The sequence below is a fragment of the Bos taurus genome, chromosome 3, assembly GCF_002263795.3.
Source record: "Bos taurus isolate L1 Dominette 01449 registration number 42190680 breed Hereford chromosome 3, ARS-UCD2.0, whole genome shotgun sequence".
NCBI lineage: Eukaryota > Metazoa > Chordata > Mammalia > Artiodactyla > Bovidae > Bos > Bos taurus.
Window position 1 is genome coordinate 11,749,536 of NC_037330.1, and position 23,720 is coordinate 11,773,255.

A 23,720-nucleotide genomic window follows, 5' to 3' on the forward strand; every position below is an offset into this window, starting at 1 on the left:
CCTCTCTTCCCCAACTGACAAATCTTTGACCCACATTGCACATCTCAGAAAAACTGTACCTCCCACAGCTCTGAACTCCCACTCCATCTCATTTCCATTCTTTGGTCTTTATCTCTTTTATATTTACTACCCTGGAAAAGCTCCCTTGTGATGCTGAAGAGTTATTTCACCTTCCTAATCCTTTATTGCTACATCTATTTAATAAGAAGGTAATACTAAACAATTGCTCAACTTCCAGTCTCTTTTAATCTAGAAGTATTCCTTTGGTTTGTCCACCTATCTCATTCTCTCATACAGCAAATATAACACTGTCAGTGATGTAGCAGTAACAGAGAGGTAGTGCAGGGAGTCTTGGAGAGAATACCAAATGGGTCAGTATGAGTGGCCACAGTACCTTGGTGTACATTCACAGAGAGACCTCCTCTGAGAACGAAGACACACCATAGAAAGGGAGATTCTGAGAACCCTAGCCCCATTTCAGGGAGTCAGACACTGGAAAAGTGAACCTATGCTCTCTATACCTTTTTTATCATCACCATTAGTATATCCTGTTTGGCTAATACTTGGCTAAAGGTACTGACAAACTCACTGGAACACGAAGAGGATGTCCAGGATGTATGGTGCTCAGAGCTTGATTTTGACTCCGCACTAATACTTCAAAGGCTGCTCTCTCAATGGCCCTTGGTACCAAAGTGAAAACCTGAGTGGAAACAAATTATTTCAACATCTCAATTACTCCAATCAAGAGGATCAGTAAACAAGATCTTGCCTTTATTAGTGAAAATTAGACTGAGATGGTAGAGATAAAAAGGTGAAAATTTACCTCTGATTCCCTTAAGTTCCCTACAAAAATAAATACAACAAGTACCTTAAACTCTACTCCAAAAGTAAGGAAGACACACACCTCAGGTCCAGAAGTAAGATTTCGGCAAACACCAGAGTTCCTTCCACTGAAGTACAAGGCAGTTGCCCAAGTGAGCTGGTATCTAATGGTTGCCTGAGGACAGCTACTGAGCAATCCTATACAGTCTGAGTGGTGGTCACAGTATCTAAAGAGTGTTAAAACTACATAAGCATGGAGTATGGATGTGAGAATTTCCTGAACAGATGAAAACATTTAAGCCATGTAAGAAAACTAAAACCAACTTATTTCACAAAAGTATGTGAAACTCAAGCCAGGTTTGTTTTGTAAATGGCTCTGACAATCATAAAAGAAACAGAAGTCAACCACATAAAAATGACAAGAAAAACTTCTACTGTAGTAACCAATCATTGTAAAAATTAATAACGTCTTCATTTTTGCTCTGTAAGTCATTCTGTAATTTCATGCCCCTGAACTTCACATCAATCTTTTAATTTGGAATCTCCCCATTTGTGAACTGCTTTTATATCCACAATAAACTCTTACTAAATATTACTTACTGATTTGGTGGTTTTAATTTTTCCATTTCTGGATTTTGGGCATGTTGATAAACTAAACAAAGGAAACTCAAGCAACGTGTAACCTGTGCTATAACTTTTGTTTTTAATGTTGTAATTTAAACCATGTGCCAAAAGTTAACTTCTAGATGTCCAAGCTGGATTTAGAAAAGGTAGGGGAAGCAGAGATCAAATTGTTAACATCTGCTGGAACATAGATAAAGGAAGGGAACTCCAAACAAACAACAAAAAAGAGTATTAAAACTACATACACATGGAGTATGGATGTGATAATTTCCTTCTGCATCATTGAAGATTTCCCTTGTGGCTCAGCTGGTAAAGAATCCACCTGCAATGCAGGAGACTTGGGTTTGATCCCTGGGTTGGGAGGATCCCCCAGAGAAGGGAAAAGCTACCCTCTCCAGTATTTTGGTCTAGAGAATTCCATGGACTGTATAGTCCATTGGGTGGAAAAGGGTCTGACACAGCTGAGCCACCTTTACTTTCTGCTTCATTGACTATGCTAAAACCCTTGACTGTGTGGATCACAACAATTTATTGAAAATTCTTCAAGAGTTGGCTTGAGAAACCTGTATGCAGGTCAAGGAGCAACAGTTAGAACTGGACATGGGACAACAAACTGGTGAAAACTGGGAAAGGAGTACATCAAGGCTGTGTATTGTCAACCTGCTTATTTAGCTTCTATGCAGAGTACATCATACAAAACGCCTGGCTGGATGAAGCACAAGCTGTAATCAAGATTGCCAGGAGAAATATCAATAACCTAAGATGTGCAGATGACACTACCCTTATGGAAAAAGTGAAGTGGAACTAAAGAGTCTCTTCATGAAGGTGAAATAGGAGAGTGAAAAGGCTGGCTTAAAACTCAATATTCAGAAAACTAAGATCATGGCAGCTGGTCCCATCACTTGACAGCAAATGCTGCTGCTGCTGCTGCTGCTAAGTCGCTTCGATCGTGTCTGACTCTGTGTGACCCCATGGATGGCAGCCCACCAGGCTCCCCCATCCCTGGGATTCTCCAGGCAAGAACACTGGAGTGGGTTGCCATTTCCTTCTCCAATGCATGAAAGTGAAAAGTGAAAGTGAAGTTGCTCAGGCGTGCCCTACTCTTAGCAACCCCATGGACTGCAGCCTACCAGGTTCCTCCGTCCATGGGATTTTCCAGGCAAGAGTACTGGAGTGGGGGTGCCATTGCCTTCTCTGTGACAGCAAATAGATGGGGAAAAATGGAAACAGTGGCATATTTCATTTTCTTGGGCTCCAAAATCACTGTGGACAATGACTGCAGCCACAAAATTAAGACACTTGCCCTTGGAAGAAAAGCAATGACAGCCCTAGACAGCATATTGAAAAGAAGAGACATCACCTTGACAACAAAGGTCTGTATTGTCAAAGTTATGGTTTTTCCAGTAGTCATGTACAGATGTGAGATTTGGACCATGAAGAAAGCTGAGTGCCTAAGAACTGATGTTTTCAAACTGTGGTGCCGAAGAAGACTCTTGATAGTCCCTTGGACAGCAAAGAAGTCAAACCAGTGTATCTTAAAGGAAGCCAAACTTGAATATTCATTGGAAGGATGGATGCTGAAGCTGAAGCTCCTATACTTTGGCCACCTGATGTGAAGAGTCGACTCATTGGAAAAGACCCTGATGCTGGGAAAGACTGAGGGCAAGAGGAGAAAGGGGCAACACAGGATGAGATGATTGGATAGCACCACTGATTAAATGGCCATGAGTTTGAGAAAACTCCAGATTTGTGATGAACAGGGAAACCTGGTGTGCTGCAGTCCATGGGGTCACAAAGAGTCAGATGGGACTGAGAGACTGAGCAACAACAACAATGTACGGATGTAAGATCTGGACTGTTCAGAAGGTTGAGTGACAAAGAATTGATATTTTCTAACTGAAGGGCTGAATAAGACTCTTGAGAGTTCCTTGGACTGCAAGGAGATCAAACCAGTCAGTCTTAAAGGAAGTCAACCCTGAATATTCATTGGATAGACTGATGATGAAGCTGAAGCTCCAGCACTTTGGCCACCTGAAGTAAGGAGCCAATGAATTGGAAAAGACTCTGATGCTGGGAAAGATGGAAGGCAAAAGGAGAAGGGAGTGGAAGAGGATGAGATGATTAGATAGCTTCACTGATTCAATGGACATGAATTTGAGCAATCCCCAGAAGACCATGAAGGACATTGAAGCCTGGCATGCTGCAGTCCATGGGGTCAAAAAGACTCAACACAACTTAGCTATTAAACAACAACATCAAATCCTAGCCATTGTTTCTCTTGAGACTCAAACTGTCCCAATTATGACGTGGGAGTTTTTTCAACCCAGTCGCTTATTAATCCTTTTATCATACATTTATCATTGAGCTTCCCTTCACCTTCTGGTATGGCAAAGGTGTTCCAGACTCTTGGAGAAACTTCCTGCTCCAAACTAGAAATCAGCCATTTCTCCAAGATACTTTGGTTCCTTGTAGTGGGAAAATATTATGTGAATGCCTTAATCTGAGTTCTAAGCCTTCATTTTAGGGTTTTTTAAGTGGCCAAGACCTTTTTTTTTTAAGTCTTAATATTATGATTTTTTATTTATACTTGCAATTCAAGTTTAAAACTACAGGTTTACTCATTTACTCATATCAACTTTTCCACATAGGAAAATTCTAGTTTCCTGTGAATCAACACAATTATGTACTCACTTAAATCCACTATACGCTATATTCCATACTATCCACCTGTCTCACTATACACCATATCTCACTAGCCTATACACAGATAGCTTTAGAATAACAATAAAAACACTACACACAAAAATATTATTTTGGGCCAGAGATCCACCAAAAGCAAGTTCTTCTCTCAAGGAACTTCTAAGTAGAAAGAAAAGAAAAACAATAAGAACCGTAGTGTTCTGGGTATGAGTAAAGTGGGTCTATGCAGGATACCAGTCAAGGGAGTGTTACTTCCACTGCAGCACTAAGGAAGGCTTTCTGGAGAAACAAGTTGCTCAGCTAACCATTATAGTCAGAAAATCATTCAGGCCAAGATAGAGACATTTTGTTAAAAATGCTCATCAGCTCTGCAAATACAATTGCCTCAGCATAATTACAGTTAGTTCAATTTGAAAAATGATATTTCAGCAGAAGCAAAAAAAAAAAAGGTTTAAATAAGAAGTCAAAGGCATGTCACCATGAAGTAGTGTACATCATTTCATTTATTTCAAGGTATATTCTTTCTCACAAATCACATCTATGAAATCTGAGTGGATCCTGCTAGTGATATTGTCTCATAATAACAATTTTCATTTATGTTTCTGCTAGTGTATAAATTATGATTTATCTTACAACCTACAGGAACAATGACTTGATCAAATGTGAGGATCATTTGATGAAATATGATGAGATTGACTCCTAGGCTGACAACTTGAGTTTCAGGGTTCCTGGATACTTATTCCAAATGGAAAAGGAGACATTCAGGGCTCATGAGATATTCTGATATGACCTGTTAAGAACACAAGCGAAAAATTGCTCTTCTTAAGTAATATTTGTACACTGTTTATAGCAGCATAATTCACAACAGGCAAAAGGTGACTGTTGAATTAACCCAAGTGTCTGTTGAGAGATCAACAGGTAAACAAAACAATCTTTAAAAGGAAAGAAATTCTAATACAGATCACCACATGAATGAATTATGAGGACATACTGCTAAATGTAATAACCATTCACAAAAAGGCAAATGATTCCACTTCTAGAGGTACCTAGAGTATAGAGATTCATATAGACTGAAAATAGAATGGTGGTTGCCAGGGTCTGAGGGAGCAAGGATTGGGGAAAGTAGTTTAATGGGCATAGACTTCTAGTTTTTCAAGATGAAAAGAGTTCTAGAGATTGGCTGCATAAAATGTGAATGTACTTAAGACTACTAAACTATATGTGTAAAAATGCTAATGCAGTAAATTTTCCATGATGCATTTTACTGCAATTTTTTAAAACTAAATTTACCTACACATGGGAGTTGGGGAAAATTTCTAGTGGAAATATTGAGGCTAAAAAGGCATAATATTAATACATAAAATGGAGGGAAAGAATAAAAGGATGGACAGAAAAGAAAGATTAAAAATGAAAATTCACCAGCATCTCCAAAACCATAATGCAAGGCCTATCGAAAGGATCAAGGAGGGCACTATTATTGCCACAAAGTATCAAACCAACGGATGTGGGGTGTCCTGGCAATTGGGACAAGACAAAGGGATATCACTTCAAATCCATTCTCTAGTTCTCCAGGGCTTCTTGCCCACCCAAGTGTCAACACCCACTGTTACCTGCTTTTGATGATTGGACATCTCTGAATCCCTTTCTCATATTCCACGATGTCATATTCTCACAGCCACCCACAGTCTGTTCTTTTTGCTCCATCCCACCTAGTTTATAGTCCTTCATTCCTACCTATTGCCTGCCTTAGATCAGCTATTTTCATTCCTTTGGCACTGGAGTCTCAGAAATAAATCCCGAACTCTAACTCTCTTTCTTTGTCTCTCCCTTCCTACCTTTCCCTCTGTCAGTCTTTCTTCCCCCTCTCCTTCCCTCCCTCCATAGTCCATCCATCAAGTCTCTCCCCTTCCTCAGGACTGCCTTATGTTCTTGAAGACCAGCTCCTCCCATCCCCAGCTGGGCTCCACTTCCTTCTCACCCCAGTACAGGATGATGTCCTGGTCTCCTAGACTGCTGTGCTTCACTCAATAACTCAGCCCAGCCACCCCATCCAAGGTTACTCGGAGATACCAAGTCCAGTCAGCATTGGGCATGATGTCTCCTTGCTGAGTGCCAGGCTGCTCCTGCTCACCCCTCATCCACATCACCCGCACAGGTTTTGGGTAGAATCCTGAGACATGGCAGACCAGCAGTAGGCAGCCAGGTCCAGGAGTGGGGCCACTGGACAGCCAGGCTTCAGGCTTCACTGGGGTAGGAAGGAGGAGTAAGAATGTCAGATTATGACTCTATTCCAGAGCATGGGGACTCAGAAACCCACAAATTTGGATAGTTGCCTCTTCCACTCCTATGGGAATCAGATCATTTATTGATTAAACTCCTCTCGATTCAGGTATTCTCCACTTTTGAATTTAAGGAAGGTGATAGGAGGTAAAATAGAAAAGTTTTGGGGAGAGAACAAGACTAACCTTGCTTCTGCAGTTCTGCCTTCCTGGCATTGAGGACACCCAGGAGATATCGAGGACAGGTTTCTGAATGGAGCCTCTCCATGATATCAGAGATGCCTTGATACTGAGTCATGAGTCACAAAACTTCTGCCCCCTGCTGCCGCTGTCTCGTGTAGGCACACAGGAATGATTCTGGATCCTCACAAAATCCAGTCCTCCTAAAGCTCCTCTCAAAGAGCTTTCTATGGCCTCTCCAGAATGCAGCTCACAGCCTGCTATCACCTGGATCACAAAGGGGTCTGTGTAAAGGAAAACTAAGACAATTTATTAAAATGCAAACAATGAAGAAAAGGATGAGGAAAAGGCATAGGCCTTTGGATTTTAGTGGCAAGAAAGGTCTGAGATGTGAAATTGTAACTCAAAAACCAATTGCAGTATTCAGGACTTTTCAGGAAGAAGAGCATTGGTTAGAGGTATGCCTATTGTAAATGGTGGGGATTTGCTCTTTTAAGGATGAACAGTGCGCAAGAGGGGAGAAGAGGAGCAATGTGTGATGGAGTCAGGAGGGCAGCATTCCAGGGTGAAGGGGAAGGTTACACTGAGAGAGGAGATTAGGCAGCAGATGCTTGAGGATATGAATTGGAGGATGGGGAAGTCATACTTTAGTTCATTCAGGCACACAGTAGGAAAAGGAATTTTTCCTAGGTTTTGAGAGTGGCAAGTGACATACACGCAAAACAGGAAATGGCTACAAAGCAGGAACATCATCTATTACACAAAAGTGCAAGAAACAGGAAGAATCTGGGATACTGGGTGGAGGTAAGGAGTCAGGGTTGGAGACTACTCTGGAGAGCTGTGTGAGTGTAGTTGAGTAAAGAGGGAAGGAGTAGACCATGATCAGAGGGAACAGTAGCCTCACCAAGGGAGAGAAAAGTCATTGAGAGTCTCTCCAGATCAGAGGACTGTACTCAAATTCCAACTGGAACTCACTGACATGGTCCTGCACAACCCGAGTGAATCCAATGAAGTAGACTTGGAATAGGTCCTGCAGCTCAGTCATTGCTTCATCACTAAAGTTCCCCTTGGACCAGGGCTTCAGGAAAATGGTAGTGCCCAAGTCAGAATCCCAGCCTTGAATTTGCAAATCATCCAACCAGCCTGAGCCTTGGTTTTGAGCCCAGGAGCTGTTGGCAAAGGTCCAAATATGGATGATATGGTAGGAGGTTGGCCAGTGGAACACTGTGTTGGTGGAAGGTTGAAAAGAACGAGGAAAAATGTAGAATCAGGATGGAATGAAAAAGCACCCAGAGTCTGAACAATATAGAGCCTGAAACAGTTCTCTCCCCAAGCCCTCTGGCTCCATCCCCAGCCTCCAGAATAGGGGAGAGGGCTGGAGACAGCAGAGCCCAGACCCTCAGTGGTAGGTGTGGCATGCTTTTATCCAGAACCCCTGCACCTGTGCTGGGAGCAGCCAGCATTACTCTTACCATCCTTATTGTCACCACGTGGGAGGATAACCACCGGCAATAGAAGAGGTAGAGGCAGCCTTTCACTGGGAAGTTGAACTTCTGACTCTCAGAGCTGGTATGTAATCTCTTATTTCAGCAAACCTTTTTCTCAGTACTCTAAAGTGACTTCCTCTCTTCCCCAGCTGAAAAATCTCAGCCCCAAATTGCACGTCTCAGAAAAACTGTACCTCCCACAGCTCTAGACTCCCACTCTGCCTCTCATTTCCGTTCCTTGAACTTAGTCTCCTTTATACTTACTACCTTGGAAGTAGCAAATGATGATGAAAGGTTATTTCACCTTCCCAGTTCTTATTTCCACATCTTTGAAATAAAAGGATAATATTAAACAATTGCTTAGCTTCCCGTCTCTTTAATCTAGAATACCTTTGGCTTCTCTACCTATCTTGTTCGCCCTCCCCATGGCCTTCTCACCGCTGGCACTTTGTCATTACCTCTTCCCAACATCTCAATGGCCCTTCTTTCGTATCTCATTCTTCTTACCTGGCTTTTTAATTCCATGTTAAATTTTCTGAGTGTGCGTGTGTGTTTACAATCACTGTCTTTTTTATATTTGATGCTGGGGCCCAAATCCCAAAATTAAATATAATAAATAGTTTATATTCTGACCAAAATTCTCTTACACCACAGGAATTTTTGAGGTTGAAAATTACATTGGTCAATGGTATGTGACCTTCTTTTCAGTAGCTCTTCTCCTCTACTACTTTCAGTAACCAATCTTCATTAGACAAATAAAACTTCAGAAATTATGCCCCAGCTTCAGGCCAAGTCAAAATAACTTTTTGTAATAGGCTCATTAACAGTAGAACTTCCTTCTGCCTTTGTAATATTTTATAATCTCCATCTATATTTTGATCTTTCCTATTACCAAATAAAGCATTGCTATGTCAGCAAGTAACTTGGCATTTTTTCATCCAAGGTTCAGAGATGTTTTTCTTAAGATGTCATATCCTATGTCCTCTTTATATACATTTGGCAACTTTTAACAATACATTTAGCATTCACTGGAGAAATATTTGGACTATAATCAATATGTTGGCTCTCAGGATAATTCTTGGTTTTCTCCACTCAGAAAAATATTCCAAATTTGTGGATATATATCATCTATATTTTGAGTGTAAGGAGAGATTTTCACTAAGTCATCCTATTTACATAGACAGGAAGACACAAAATGAGTAATAAAACATTCTTTATTCCTGGAAATAAATCAAATAGACTTCATCCTTCAATACTCAAAGTCCCTCAAGCTAGGCTTCAATAGCACATGAACCAAGAGCTCCCAGATGTACAAGTCGGATATAGAAAAGGCAGGGGAACCGCAGATCAAATTGCTAACATCTGTTGGATCATAGATCACAAGAAAAAACAAGGGAAATCCAGAAAAACATCTACTTCTGCTTTATTGACTACACTAAAGCCTTTGGCTGGGTGGACCAGAACAAACTGTGGGAAATTCTTCAAGAGACGGGAATACCAGGCCATCTTACCTGCCTCCTGAGAAACCTGTATGCAGGTCAAGAAGCAGCAGTTAGAAACAGACTTGGAAAAATGAACTGGTTCAAAATTGGGAAAGAAATACATCAAGGATGTATATTGTCAACCTGATTATTTGACTTCTATGCAGAATACATCATGTGAAATGCTGGTCTGGGTAAAACTCAACCTGGAATCAAGGTTGCCAGGAAAAATATCAACAACCACAGATAAGCAGATGATACAACTCTAATGGCAGAAAGTGAAGAGAACTAAAAAGCCTCTTGATGAGGACCAAAGAGGAGAGTGAAAAAGCTGGCCTGAAACTCAGTATTCTAAAACTAAGATCATGGCAACCAGTCCCATCACTTACTGGCAAATTGTTGCCATGGTTCAGTTGTTCACTTGTGTCTGACTGTTTGCAACCCCATGGACTGCAGCACACCAGGCTTCCCTGTCCTTCACCATTTCCCAGAGCTTGCTCGAACTCATATCCATTGAGTTGGAGATGCCATCTGAACATCTCATCCTCTGTCACCCCCTTCTCCTCCTGCCCTCAATCTTTCCCAGCATTGGAGCCTTTTCTAAAGACTCAGCTCTTCATATCAGGTAGCCACAATATTGGATCTTCAGCTTCAGCAACAGTCCTCCCAATGAATATTCAGGGTTGATTTCTTTTAAGATTGACTGGTTTGATCTCCTTGTTGTCCAAGGGACTCTCAAGACTCTTCTCCAAGAGCACAGTTCAAAAGCATCAATTCTACAGCACTAGCCTTCTTTATGGTTCAATCCTCACATCCAAACATGACTTCTGAAAAATCATAGCTTTGACTCTATGGACCATTGTTGGTAAAGTAATGTCTCTGCTTTTTCATACGTTGTATAGATTTGTCATAGCTTTTCTTCCAAGGAGCAAGCATCCTTTAATTTCATGGCTACAGTCACCATCTGCAGTGATTTTGGAGCCCCCCAAAATAAAGTCTGTCAGTGTTTCCACTGTTTCCCCATCTATTTGCTGTCAAGTGATGGGACCAGATGCCATGATCTTATTTTTCTGAATGTTGAGCTTTAAGCCAACTTTTTCACTCTCTTCTTTCACTTTCATCAAGAGGCTTCTTAGTTCTTTTTCACTTTCTGCCATAAGGGTGAGGTCATCTGCATATCTGAGGTTATTCATATTTCTCCCGGCAGTCGTGATTCAAACTCATGCTCATCCAGCCCAGCTGGGTTTCTCATATTTCACATTTCTCAGAGTATATATTTCTCATGATATACTCTGCATATAAGTTAAATAAGCATATAAGTTAAATAAGGTGACAATATTCAGCCTTGTCGCTTTTTTTCCCCAATTTTGAGCAAGTTTTTTACTCTTTATCTGGTTCTAACTGCTGCTTCTTGACCTGCATACAGGTTTCTCAGGAGGCAGGTCAGGTGGTCTGGTATTCCCATCTCTTGAGGAACTTTCCACATTTTGTTCTAGTCCACACAGCCAAAGGCTTTAGCATAGTTAATGAAGCAGAAGTGGGTATTTTTCTGGAATTCTCTTGCTTTTTCTATGATTCAGTGGATGTTGGCAATTTGATCTCTGGTTCCTCTGCATTTTCTAAATCCAGCTTTTACATCTAGAAGTTCTAGGTCCACATACTGTTGAAACTTAGCTTGGAGAATTTTGAGCATGACCTTGATAGCATGAGAAATGACTGCAATTGTAAGTAGTTTGAAATTCTTTGGAATTGCCCTTCTTTGGGATTGGAATGAAAACTGACATTTTCCAGGCCTGTAGCCAGTGCTGAGTTTTCCAAATTTGCTGGCATATTCAGTGCAGCACTTTCACAACATCATCTTTTATGATTTGAAATAGCTCAGCTAGAATTCCATCACCTCCACTAGCTTTGTTCATAGTGCTGTTTCCTAAGGCTCAGTAGACTTCTCACTCCAGGATGTCTGGCTGTAGGTGACTGATCACACCTTTTGGATATCCAGATCATTTTTGTGTAGTTCTTCTGTTATTCTTGCCACTTTTCTTAATATCTTCTGTTTCTGTTAGGTCCATACCATTTCTGTCCTTTATTGTGCCCATCTTTGCATGAAATGTTCCCTTGGTATTTTTATTTTCTTGAAGAGAACTCTAATCTTTCCCATTCTATTTTTTTCCTCTATGTCTTTGCACTGTTCACTTAGAAAGGTTTTCTTATCTCTCCTTGCTCTTCTTTAGAACTCTCCATTCAGATGGGTATATCTTTCCTTTTCTCCTTTGCCTTTCACTTCTCATCTTTACTCAGCTATTTGTAAGGCTTCTTCAGACATCCATTTTGCCTTTTTGCATTTCTTTTTCCTGGGCATGGTTTGGATCACTGCCTCCTGTACAATGTTACAAACCTCTGTCCATAGTTCCTCAGGCACTCTATCTGTCAAATCTAACCCCTTGAATCTATTTCTCACTTCCACTGTATAATTGTAAGGGAATCAATTTAGGTCATACCTGAATGACCTAGTGGTTCTCCCAACTTTCTTTGATTTAAGTCTGATAGTTACAATAAGGAGTTCATGATCTGAGCCACAGTCAGATCCCAGTCTTTTTTTTTTTTCTGACTGTATAGAGTTTCTCCATCTTTGGCTGCAAATAATATGATCAATCTGATTTCAATATTGACCATCTGATGATGTCCATGTGTAAAGTCACCCCTTTTGTTGTTGGAAGTGTTTCTTTGCTATGACCAGTGCATTCTCTGGGCAAAACTTTGTTAGCCTTTGCCCTGCTTCATTTTGGACTCCAAAACCAAACTTGCCTCTTACTCCAGGTATCTCTCAACTTCCTACTTTTGCTTTCCAGTCTCCTAGGATGAAAAGGACATCTTTTTTGGTGTTAGTTCTAGAAGTTCTTGTAGGTCTTAGAACTATTCAACTTCAGTTTCTTTGGCATTAGTGGTTGGGGCATAGACTTGGATTTCTATGATACTGAACATTCTGTCATTTTTGAGATTGCACCCATATACTGCATTTCAAACTCTTTTGTTGACTATGAGGGTTACTCCATTTCATCTAAGGAATTCTTGCCCACATTCTTGCCCATTTGAATGAAATTCGCCCTTTCCAGTCCATTTTAGTTCACTGATTTCTAAAATGTCAATGTTCACTCACCATCTCCTGTTTGACCATTTCCAATTTATCTTGATTCATGGACCTAACATTCCAGGTTCCTATGCAGTATTGCTCTTTATAGCATCAGAATTTAATTTCACCACCAGACACATTCACAGCTGGACTTTTTTTTTTTTTTTTTTCCCACTTTGGGCCATACTTTTCATTCTTTCTGGAGCTACATCTCTGCTCTTCTCCCGTAGTATATTGGGCACCTACTGTCCTGTGGACTTCATCTTTCAATGAAATATCATTTTATCTTTTCATATTGTCCATGGGGTCCTCAAGACAAGAATGCTGAAGTGATTTGCCATTCCCTTCTCCAGTGGACAACATTTTGTCAGAACTCCCCACCATCTGTCTTGGGTGGCCCTACATGGCATGCCTCATAGTTTCATTGAGTTAGACAAAACTGTGATCCATGTGATCAGTTTGGTTTTCTGTGATTGTGGTTTGCATTCTGTCTGCCCTCTGATGGATGAGGATAAAGGCTTGTGGAAGCTTCCTGGTGTGAGGTACTGATCGTGGTGAAAACTGTGTCTTGCTCTGATGGGCAAGGTCATGCTCAGGATTGGGGGCGGGAGGAGAAGGGGACGACAGAGGATGAGATGGCTGGATGGCATCACTGACTCGATGGACGTGAGTCCCAGAGAACTCCAGAAGTTGGTGCTGAACAGGGAGGCCTGGTGTGCTGTGAATCATGGGGTCGCAAAGAGTCAGACCTGACTGAGCAACTGATCTTATCTTATCTTGACATCCTTATATGACTACTGGAAAAATCACAGCTTTGACTAGATGCACCTTTGTCAGCAAAGTAATGTCTCTGCGTTTTAATATGCTGTCTAGGTTGGTCACAGGATTTCTTACGAGGAGCAAGTGTTTTAATTTCATGGTTGAAATCACCATCTGCAGTGATTATGGAGCCCAAGAAAATAAATTCTCTCACTGTTTCTATTATTTCTCCATCTATGTGCCATGAAGTGATGGGACCAGATGCCATGATTTTGTTTTCTGAATTTTGAGCTTTAAGCCAACTTTTTCACTCTCCTCTTTCACTTTCTTCAAGAGGCTCTTTAGTTCCTCTTCAACTTCTGCCGTAAGGGTGGTGTCATCTGCCTATCTGAGACTCTGTAGTGGGGCTAATAGTGACCTCCTCCAAGAGGACTTATGCTACAAACTGCAACTCCGAGGACTACTGCTGCCAAAGTCCTTGTCACCATGACAGGCCACTACTTACCCCCACTACCTCCACAGGAGACACTCAAATACTCAAAGGCAGGTCTGGCTCAGTCAGCTGTGCAGGTCACTGCTCCCTGCCCTAGGTCCTGGTGCACACAGGTTTCCTTTGCATGCTCCAAGTGTCTCTGGAGGGGATGAGGTTTAAGTGCAGTTGCCCCGCTCTTGCCATCTTGTTTCAGGATCTCCTTTGCGCTTGGACATGAGATATCTTTTTTTTGTGGGATCCAATATTCTGTCTATTAGGCTTTTTCAGCAGCTCATTGAAATATTGGTGTTCTTGACAGAGAAGATAAATGTGCATTCTTCTACTCTGCCATCTTATGGGTATGAGATGGCAAATAGAAAGGGAAATAGAAGTGGAAACAGTGAGATATTTTTCTGTGTGTGCTCCAAAATCACTGCATACTGTGACTGCAGCCATGAAATTAAAAGGCACTTGCTGCTTTGAAGGAAAGCTATGACAGACTTGTACAGCATGTTACAAAAAACAGAGATATCACTTTGCCAACTAAGGTCCACATAGTCAAAGCTTTGGTTTTTCCAGTAGTCATGTACAGATAAAAGAGTTGGACCACAAAGAAGGTTGAGCATCAAAGAATTGACACTTTTGAATTGTGGTGCTGGAGAAGACTCTTGAGAGTTCCTTGGACTGCAAGGAGATCAAGCCAGTCAATCATAAAGGATATCCACCCTGAATATTCATTAGAAGGACCGGTGCTGAATCTGATGCTCCAATAATTTGGCCACATAATGTGAAGAGCTGATGCATTGGGGGAAAAAACCCTGATGATGGGAAAGCTTGAAGGCAAAAGGAGAAGAGGCAGCAGAGGATGAGACGGTTAGTTAACATCATCAACTCAATGGACATGAATGTGACCAAAATTCAGGAAATAACGAAGTAGAGGGAAGACTGGCATGCTGTAAAGTCCCTGGGATAACAAAGAGTCAGACACTATTGAGTGACTGAACAACAACAAATACTAGCCATTGTTTCTTGAGGCTCACCTGCCCCAACTGTGACATGGGAGCCTTTTCACACCAGTCATTTGTGAATCCTTTCAACACACCTTTATCACTGAGCTTCCCTTTACCTTATGGCATGCAGAGTTCCAAAGAATAGCAAGGAGAGATAAGAAAGTCTTCCTCAGTGATCAGTGTAAAGAAATAGAGGAAAACAACAGAGTGGGAAAGACTAGAGCTCTCTTCAAGAAAATTAGAGATACCAAGAGAACATTTCATGCAAAGATGGGCTTGATAAAGGACAGAAATTGTATGGACCTAACAGAAGCAGAAGATATTAAGAAGAGGTGGTGAAAATACACAGAAGAACTGTACAAAAAGGATCTTCACAACCAAGATAATCACGATGGTGTGATCACTCACCTAGAGCCATACATCCTGGAATGTGAAGTCAAGTGGGCCTTGGAAAGCATCACTACAAACAAAGCTAGTGGAGGTGATGGAATTCCAGTTGAGCTCTTTCAAATCCTGAAAGATGATGCTGTGAAAGTGCTACACTAAACATGCCAGCAAATTTGGAAAACTCATCAGTGGCCACTGCACTGGAAAAGGTCAGTTTTCATTCCAATCCCAAAGAAAGGCAATGCCAAAGAATGCTTAAAAAACCACACAATTGCACTCATCTCACATGCTAGCAAAGTAAACACAAATTTCTCTAGGCCAGGCTTCAGAAATACATGAACCATGAACTTCCAGATGTTCAAGCTGGTTTCAGAAAAGGCAGAGGAACCAGAGATCAAATTGTCAACACCCATTGGAACATCAAAAAAGCAAGAGAGTTTCAGAAAAACAACTATTTCTGCTTTATTAACTATGCCAGAGCCTTTGACTGTGTGGATCACAATAAACTGTGGAAAATTCTGAAAGAGATGGGAATACCAGACCACCTGACCTGCCACTTGAGAAACCTATATGCAGGTCAGGAAGCAACAGTTAGACCTAGACAAGGAACAACAGACTGGTTTCAAATAGGAAAAAGAGTACGTCAAGGCTGTATATTGTCACCCTGCTTATTTAACTTAATTTAGAGTACATCATGAGAAACCCTGGGCTGAAAGAAGCACAAGCTGAAATCAAGATTGCCGGGAGAAATCTCAATAACCTCAGATATGCAGATGACACCACCCTTATGGCAGAAAGTGAAGAGGAACTAAAAACCCTCTTGATGAAAGGGCAAGAGGACAGTGAAAATGTTGGCTTAAGGCTCAACATTCAGAAAATGAAGATCATGGCATCCAGTCCCATCACTTCATGGGAAATAGATGGGGAAACAGTGAAAAGAGTGTCAGATTTTATTTTTGGGGCTCCAAAATCACTGTAGATGATGACTGCAGCCATGAAATTAAAAGAGGCTTACTCCTTGGAAGGAAAGTTATGACCAACCTAGATAGCATATTGAAAAGCTGAGACATTACTTTGCCAACAAAGGTCCATTTAGTCAAGGCTATGATTTTTCCAGTGATCATGCATGAATGTGAGAGTTGGACTGTGAAGAAAGCTGAGTGCCGAAGAATTGAGCTTTTGAACTGTGGTGTTGGAAAAGACTCTTGAGAGTCCCTTGGACTGCAAGGAGATCCAACTAGTCCATTCTAAAGGAGATCAGTCCTGGGTGTTCTTTGGAAAGACTGATGCTAAAGCTGAAACTCCAATAATTTGGCCACCTCATGCAAAGAGTTGACTCACTGGAAAAGACTTTGATGCGGGGAGGGATTGGGGGCAGGAGGAGAAGGGGACGACAGAGGATGAGATGGCTGGATGGCATCACCAACTCGATGGACATGAGTTTGGGTGAACTCTGGGAGTTGGTGATGGACAGGGAGGCCTGATGTGCTGTGGTTCAAGGGATCACAAAGAGTTGGACATGAGTGAACAAATGAACTGAACTGAAGTGAATTGCTGGCAAAGTTGTTCCAGACTCTTGAAGAATCTTCCTGCCCCAATTAGGAATCAGTGATTTCTTCAAGGTCCTTTGGTTCATTTAGTGTGAAAACATGTCAAAGCCATAATGTGAGCACTAAGTCTTGGTTTTGTGGCTTTTTAAGTGGTCAGGACGTTTTTTAAGCCTAAATATTATGATTTTTTAATTATGCTTGCAATTCAAGTTTAAAATAACAGAGTCTTATATTACATCTATCTCGCATCACCTTCTCTAGACAGAAAATCTTGGTTCCAAGTGAATTAACACAACTATATAATCACCTAAACTATATACTATCCACCTGTCACACTGTATACTATATTTCACTAGACTATACAAACATGATAGTCTTATAACAACAGTAATAACTCTACCACCAGAAATAAATTTTCGACAGGGATCCACTGAGAACAAGCCATTCTCTAAGGAACTCATAAGTAGAAGGAAAAGAAAAAGAAAAGGAACTGCCGTGTTCTGGGTACAGAGTAAAGTGAATCTCTGCACAATACCAGTCAAGGGAGAGTTTCTTCTACTCTAACAGTAAGGAAGGCTATCTGGAGAAACAAGCTGCTCAGCTGACCCTCATAGTTAGAAAATCATCCAAATAAAGAGAGTGAAATTATGTTAAAAATTCTCAGCAACTCTTCAAATATAATTACCTCAGCATAACTATAGTTAGATCAATTTGAAAAATGATATTTCAGCAGAAGCAAAAAAAAAAGTTTTAAATAAGAAGTCAAAAGCATGTCACCATGGAGTTGTGTACATCATTTCATTTATTTCAAGGTATATTCTTTCTCACAAATCACATCTATGAAATCTGAGTGGATCCTGCTAGTGCTATTGTCTCATAATAACAATTTTCATTTATGTTTCTGCTAGGGTATACATTATGATTTATCTTACAACCTACAGGAACAATGATTTGATCAAATGTGATGATTATTTGACCAATATGATGAGATTAACTCCTAGGCTGACAACTTGAGTTTCAGGGTTCCTGGATACTTATTCCAAATGCAAAAGGAGACATGGTCAGGGCTCACAAGATATTCTGATATGACCTGTTAAGAACACAAGCAAAAAAATGCTCAACTTAAGAGATATTTGTACACTATGTACATAGCAGCATTATTCACAACAGCTAAAATGTGAATTAACACAAGTGTCTGTTGAGAGATGAACAGGTAAACAAAACAACATTTAAAAGGAAAGAAATTCTAATACAGGCCACCACATGAATGAATTATGAGGACATAATGCTAGGTGGAATAAGCCATTCACAAAACGACATATGATTTCATTTCTATGAGGTACCTAGAGTAGACAGATTCATATAGACAGAAAGTAGAATGGTGGTTGGCAGGGCCTGAGGGAGAAAGGATTGGGGAAAGTGGTTTAATGGGCATAGACTTCTAGGTTTTCAAGATGAAAAGAATTCTAAGGATTGGCTGCATAAATGTGAATGTACTTAACACTACTAAACTCTAAGTGTAAAAATGGCTAATGCAGTAAATTTTCCAAGACATATTTTACTGCAGTTTAGAAAAAATAAATTTACCTACAGATGGGAGTTGGGGACAAAAGGGAAATGTTCTAGCAGAAATTTTGAGACTAAAGACATGTAATATTAATAGATAAAAAGGAGGGAAAGAATAAAAGGATGGACTGAAAAAAAATAGTTTAAAAAATGAAAACTCACCAGTATGTCCAAAACCATCAGATCAGATCAGATCAGATCATTCGCTCAGTCATGTCCAATTCTGTGCGACCCCATGAATCGCAGCACACCAAATGCAAGGCATATCAAAAGGATCAAGGAGGGTACTATTATTGCCACAAGTATCAAGCCAATGGATGTGGGGTGTCCTGGAAATTGGGAGAAGACAAAGGAATGTCACTTCAAACCCATTCTCTAGTTCTCCAGGCCTTCTTGTCCATCTGAGTGTCAGCACCATCATTAACTGCTTCTGTTGCCTGGGCATCTCTGGTTCCCCTTCTCTTATTCCCAGAGGTCTTATACGCACAGCCACCCTTAATCTTTCCTTCTTGCTGAATCCCACCGAGACTACAGTGGGACTACTACTGTAGTAGTGAAGACTACTTCATTTTAATCTATTGTACAGCTTAGATCAGCTATTTTCATACCTCTGGCACTGTAGTCCTAGAAATAATCTCAAACTCTGTCTCTCTGACTCTCTTTCTGTCTCCCTGATTCTCTTTCCTCCCCGCCTATCCTCTCTCCATGCCTGTCTTCCTCCCTCCATCCTTCCGTCATCCATCAAATCCCTCCCCTTCCTGTGTCCTTTTCTCTATTCTTGAGGGCCATTTCCTCCCATTCCCAGTTGGGCCCCAGTTCCTTCTTACCCCAGTACAGGATGATGTCCTGGTCTCCTAGACTGCTGTGCTTCACTCGGCAATTCAGGCCAGCTGCCTCCCCAACTGCCACATTTAGGGTTACTCAGAGATACCAAGTCCAGTCTGCACTGGGCATGAGGTCTCCTTGCTGAGTGCCAGGCTGCTCCTGCTCGCCCCTCATCCACATCACCCGCACAGGTTTTGGGTAGAATCCTGAGACGTGGCACACCAGCAGTAGGCGGCCAGGCCCAGGAGTGGGGCCACTGGACAGCCAGGCTTCAGGCTTCACTGGGGTAGGCAGGAGCAGTAAGAATGTCAGATTATGACTTTAATCCAGAGCATGGGGACTCAGAAAGCCACAATTTTGGACAGTTTCCTCTTCCACTCCTATGGGCACCAAATGACTTATTGATTAATCATTTCTCTATTTAGGTACTTCTCACTTTTGATTTTTTTTTTCTCATTAAACTTTTTTTAATGGATCTCAATGTGACAGATTTTTGGTCAAGTTGTTTTCATTAAAAAGTACTGATTTTAAAAACTAATAACTTAAACTGCCACACACAAAACATATGGTCCACAAAAACATTCTCCTTTCCTTCTGAAGGTTTTACAATGCATTGTTATCATTAACCAGTCTTTTACTATTAAACTTAAATGGCCAATTGAGACAAACAGTTCTGAGACCGTTCTTCCACCACTGATTAAGACTGGGGTGGCAGGTATTGGGGATAATATTCATTTAGCCTTCTGAGCTTTCTGGGCAGACTTGGTGACCTTGCTAGCTCCAGCTGCCTTCTTGTCCACTGCTTTGATCACACCCACAGCGACTGTCTGTCTCATGTCACACACAGCAAAATGGCCCAGGGGAGGATAATCAGAGAAGCTCTCGACACACATAGGCTTGCCAGGAACCATATCAACGATGGCAGCGTCACCAGATTTCAAGAATTTAGGGCCATCTTCCAGCTTTTTCCCAGAACGACGATCAATCTTCTCTTTCAGCTCAGCAAACTTGCAAGCAATGTGAGCTGTCTGACAATCCAGCACAGGTGCATATCCAGCACTGATTTGGCCTGGATGGTTCAAAATAATCACCTGAGCTGTGAAGCCAGCAGCTTCCATGGGTGGATCATTTTTGCTGTCACCAGCCACATTGCCACGACGGACATCTTTGACAGACACGTTCTTGACATTGAAGCCCGCATTGTCCCCAGGAAGGGCTTCACTCAATGCTTCATGGTGCATTTCTACAGACTTCACTTCAGTTGTTACATTGACTGGAGCAAAGGTGACCACCATGCCAAGTTTGAGAACACCAGTGTCCACACGACCCACAGGGACAGTACCAATACCACCAATTTTATAGACATCCTGGAGAGGCAAACGCAAGGGTTTGTCAGTTGGGCGAGTTGGTGGCAGAATGCAATCCAGAGCTTCAAGCAGGGTGGTTCCACTGGCATTGCCGTCCTTACAGGTGACTTTCCATCCCTTGAACCATGGCATATTAGCACTTGGCTCCAGCATGTTGTCACCATTCCAGCCAGAAATTGGCACAAATGCTACTGTGTCGGGGTTGTAGCCAATTTTCTTAATGTAGGTGCTGACTTCCTTAACAATTTCTTCATATCTCTTCTGGCTATGGGGTGGCTCAGTGGAATCCATTTTGTTAACGCCAACAATTAGTTGTTTCACACCCAGGGTGTAAGCCAGAAGGGCATGCTCATGGGTCTGCCCGTTCTTGGAGATACTGGCTTAAAATTCACCAACACCAGCAGCAACAATCAGGACAGCACAGTCAGCCTGGGATGTGCCTGTAATCATGTTTTTGATGAAGTCTCTGTGTCCTGGGGCATCAATGATGGTAACATAGTACTTGCTGGTCTCAAATTTCCACAGGGAGATATCAGTGGCGATACCATGCTCACGTTCAGCTTTAAGTTTGTCCAAGACCCAGGCATATTTGAAGGAGCCCTTTCCAATCTCGGCAGCCTCCTTCTCAAACTTTTCAATTGTTCTCTTGTTGATCCCGCCACATTTGTAGATCAGATGGCCAGTCGTGGTAGACTTCCCTGAATCTACGTGCCCAATGACAACGATGTTGATGTGGGTCTTCTCCTTTCCCATTTTGGCTTAGGTTTAACGGTGGTTTTCACGACACCTGTGTCCTGGCGGCAAACCCGTTGCAAAAAAGCTGATTTTTTTTAAATTTAATTTTATTTTATTTTTTAACTTTACAATATTGTATTGGTTTTGCCATATATCAAAATGAATTTAAAGAAAGTTGTGGGAGGAGAAATAGAAACATCTTGGGGAGAGCATAAGACTAACCTTGCCTCTGCAGTTCTGCCTTCCCTGCATCGAGGACACCCAGAAGATATCGAGGACAGGTTTCTGAGAGGAGTCTCTCGATGATATCAGAGATGCCTTGATACTGAGTCGTGAGTGCACAAAACTTCTGCCCCCTGCTGCTGCCGTCTGGTGCAGGCACACAAGAATGATTCTGGATACTCACAAAATCCAGTCCTCCTAAAGCTCCTCTCAAAGAGCTTTCTATGGCCTCCCCAGAATGCAGCTCACAGCCTGCTGTGACCTGGATCACAAAGGGATCTGTGTAAAGGAAAACTGAGACAAGTTATTAAAAAGCAAACAGGAAAGAAAGAGACGAGAAAAAGGCATAGGATTTTTCATTTTAGTGGCAACAAGTTGAGAGGTGAAATTATTGACATAAAACCAAGTACAGTATTCAGGACTTTTCAGAAAGAGCACTGGGGAGAGGTATGCATATTATCAGTCATGGGGTTAGGCTGTTTTAAGGATGTAGAGGGGGCAAGAGGGGAGAGGGGCAATGTGTGATGGAGTCAGAAGTGCAGCATTCCACGGTGTAGGGAATGGTTACGTGTAGAGAAGGGATCAGGCAGAAGATGCTTGACAACATCAATTGGAGGAGTAGGAAGTCACCTTAAGTTCACTCAAGCACAGAGTAGGAAAAGGAGATTCTTCCTTGAGGTTTTAGAGAAGCAAGTTACATAGATGCAAACAAGAAATAACCACAAGAGTGGTCATGTACACAGAAGAGAGCAAGAAACAGGAAGAATCTCAGATACTGGATGGAGGTATGGAGTCGGGGTTGAAGGCTACTCTGGACAAGTGTGTACATGCAGTTGGATAAAGAGGAGGGAAAGGGACCATCATCAGAGGGAGCAGTAGCCTGACACAAGAGAAAGAAAAGTCATTGAGAGTCTTTCCAGATCAGAGGACTATACTCACATTCCAACTGGAACTCATTGACTCGATCCTGCACTTCCCGAGTGAATCCAATGAAGTAGGCTCGGAAGAGGTCCACCAGCTCAGTCACCTCATCATCACTAAAGTTTCCCTTGGACCAGGGCTTCAGGAAAATGGCAGTTCCCGAGTCACTCTCCCAGCCATGAATCTGCAAGTCATCCAACCAGCCTGAGCCTTGATTTTGAGCCCATGTGTTATTGACAAAGGTTGAAATCTGGATGAGATGGAAGGAGGTTGGCCCCTGGAACACTGTAGCAGTGGAAAGATAAGAAGAATGAGGAGGAGATGTGGAATTAGGATAGTATGAAAAAGAACCCAGAGTCTGAACAACAATACAGAACTTGAAATGGTCCCCTGCCCCCAAAGCTTCTGGCTCCATCTCCAGCCTCCAGAATAGGGGAAACGGCTGGAGACAGCAGAGCCCAGACCCTTAGTGGTGGGTGCAGCATGCTTTTATCCAGAACCCCTGCACCTGTGCTGGGAGCAGCCAGAGTCATTCTTAACATCCTCATTGTCACCACCTGGGAGGATAACTCCAAGTAACAGAAGTGGTAGAAACACCCTAACTGCATTTCACTGGGAAGTAGAACTTCTGACTCTCAGAACTGATATTTGATCTCTAATTTCAGCATTTTTTTCAGTACTCTAAATTGACTTCCTCTCTTCCCCAACTGACAAATCTTTGACCCACATTGCACATCTCAGAAAAACTGTGCCTCCCACAGCTCTGAACTCCCACTCCATCTCATTTCCATTCTTTGGTCTTCATCTCTTTTATACGTTCTACTCTGGAGAAGCTCCCTTGTGATGCTAAAGAGTTATTTCACCTTCCTAATCCTTTATTGCCACATCTATTCAATAACAAGGTAATACTAAACAATTGCTCAACACTCAGTCTCTTTTAATCTAGAAGTATTCCTTTGGTTTGTCCACCTATCTCATTCTCTCATACAGCAAATATAACACTGTCAGTGATGTAGCAGTAACAGAGAGGTAGTGCAGGTAGTCTTGGAGAGAATACCAAATGGGTCAGTGTGAGTGGCCACAGTACCTTGGTGTACATTCACAGAGAGACCTCCTCTGAGAATGGAGACATACCATAGAAAGGGAGATTCTGAGAACCCTAGCCCCATTTCAGGGAGTCAGTACTGAAAAATTGAATCTGTG

At 41.7% G+C, this 23,720-nt stretch overlaps 1 long non-coding RNA gene and 2 pseudogenes across 1 annotated transcript; all 3 read right to left on the reverse strand.

Moving 5' to 3' along the window:
• Window positions 1-4,882: 4,882 nt before the first annotated feature.
• On the reverse strand, window positions 4,883-8,617 carry LOC782249 (T-cell surface glycoprotein CD1b-2-like; annotated as a pseudogene).
• A 9,113-nt stretch (window positions 8,618-17,730) lies between these two features.
• LOC104968507 (uncharacterized) lies at window positions 17,731-19,549 on the reverse strand. The gene is made up of 3 exons (XR_009493840.1): window positions 19,275-19,549; window positions 18,610-18,776; window positions 17,731-17,971 (listed from the first exon to the last, which is right to left on the reverse strand). It is a non-coding gene; the product is annotated as an uncharacterized lncRNA (long non-coding RNA).
• A 208-nt stretch (window positions 19,550-19,757) lies between these two features.
• On the reverse strand, window positions 19,758-21,464 carry LOC781813 (elongation factor 1-alpha 1-like; annotated as a pseudogene).
• Between the last annotated feature and the right edge of the window lie 2,256 nt (window positions 21,465-23,720).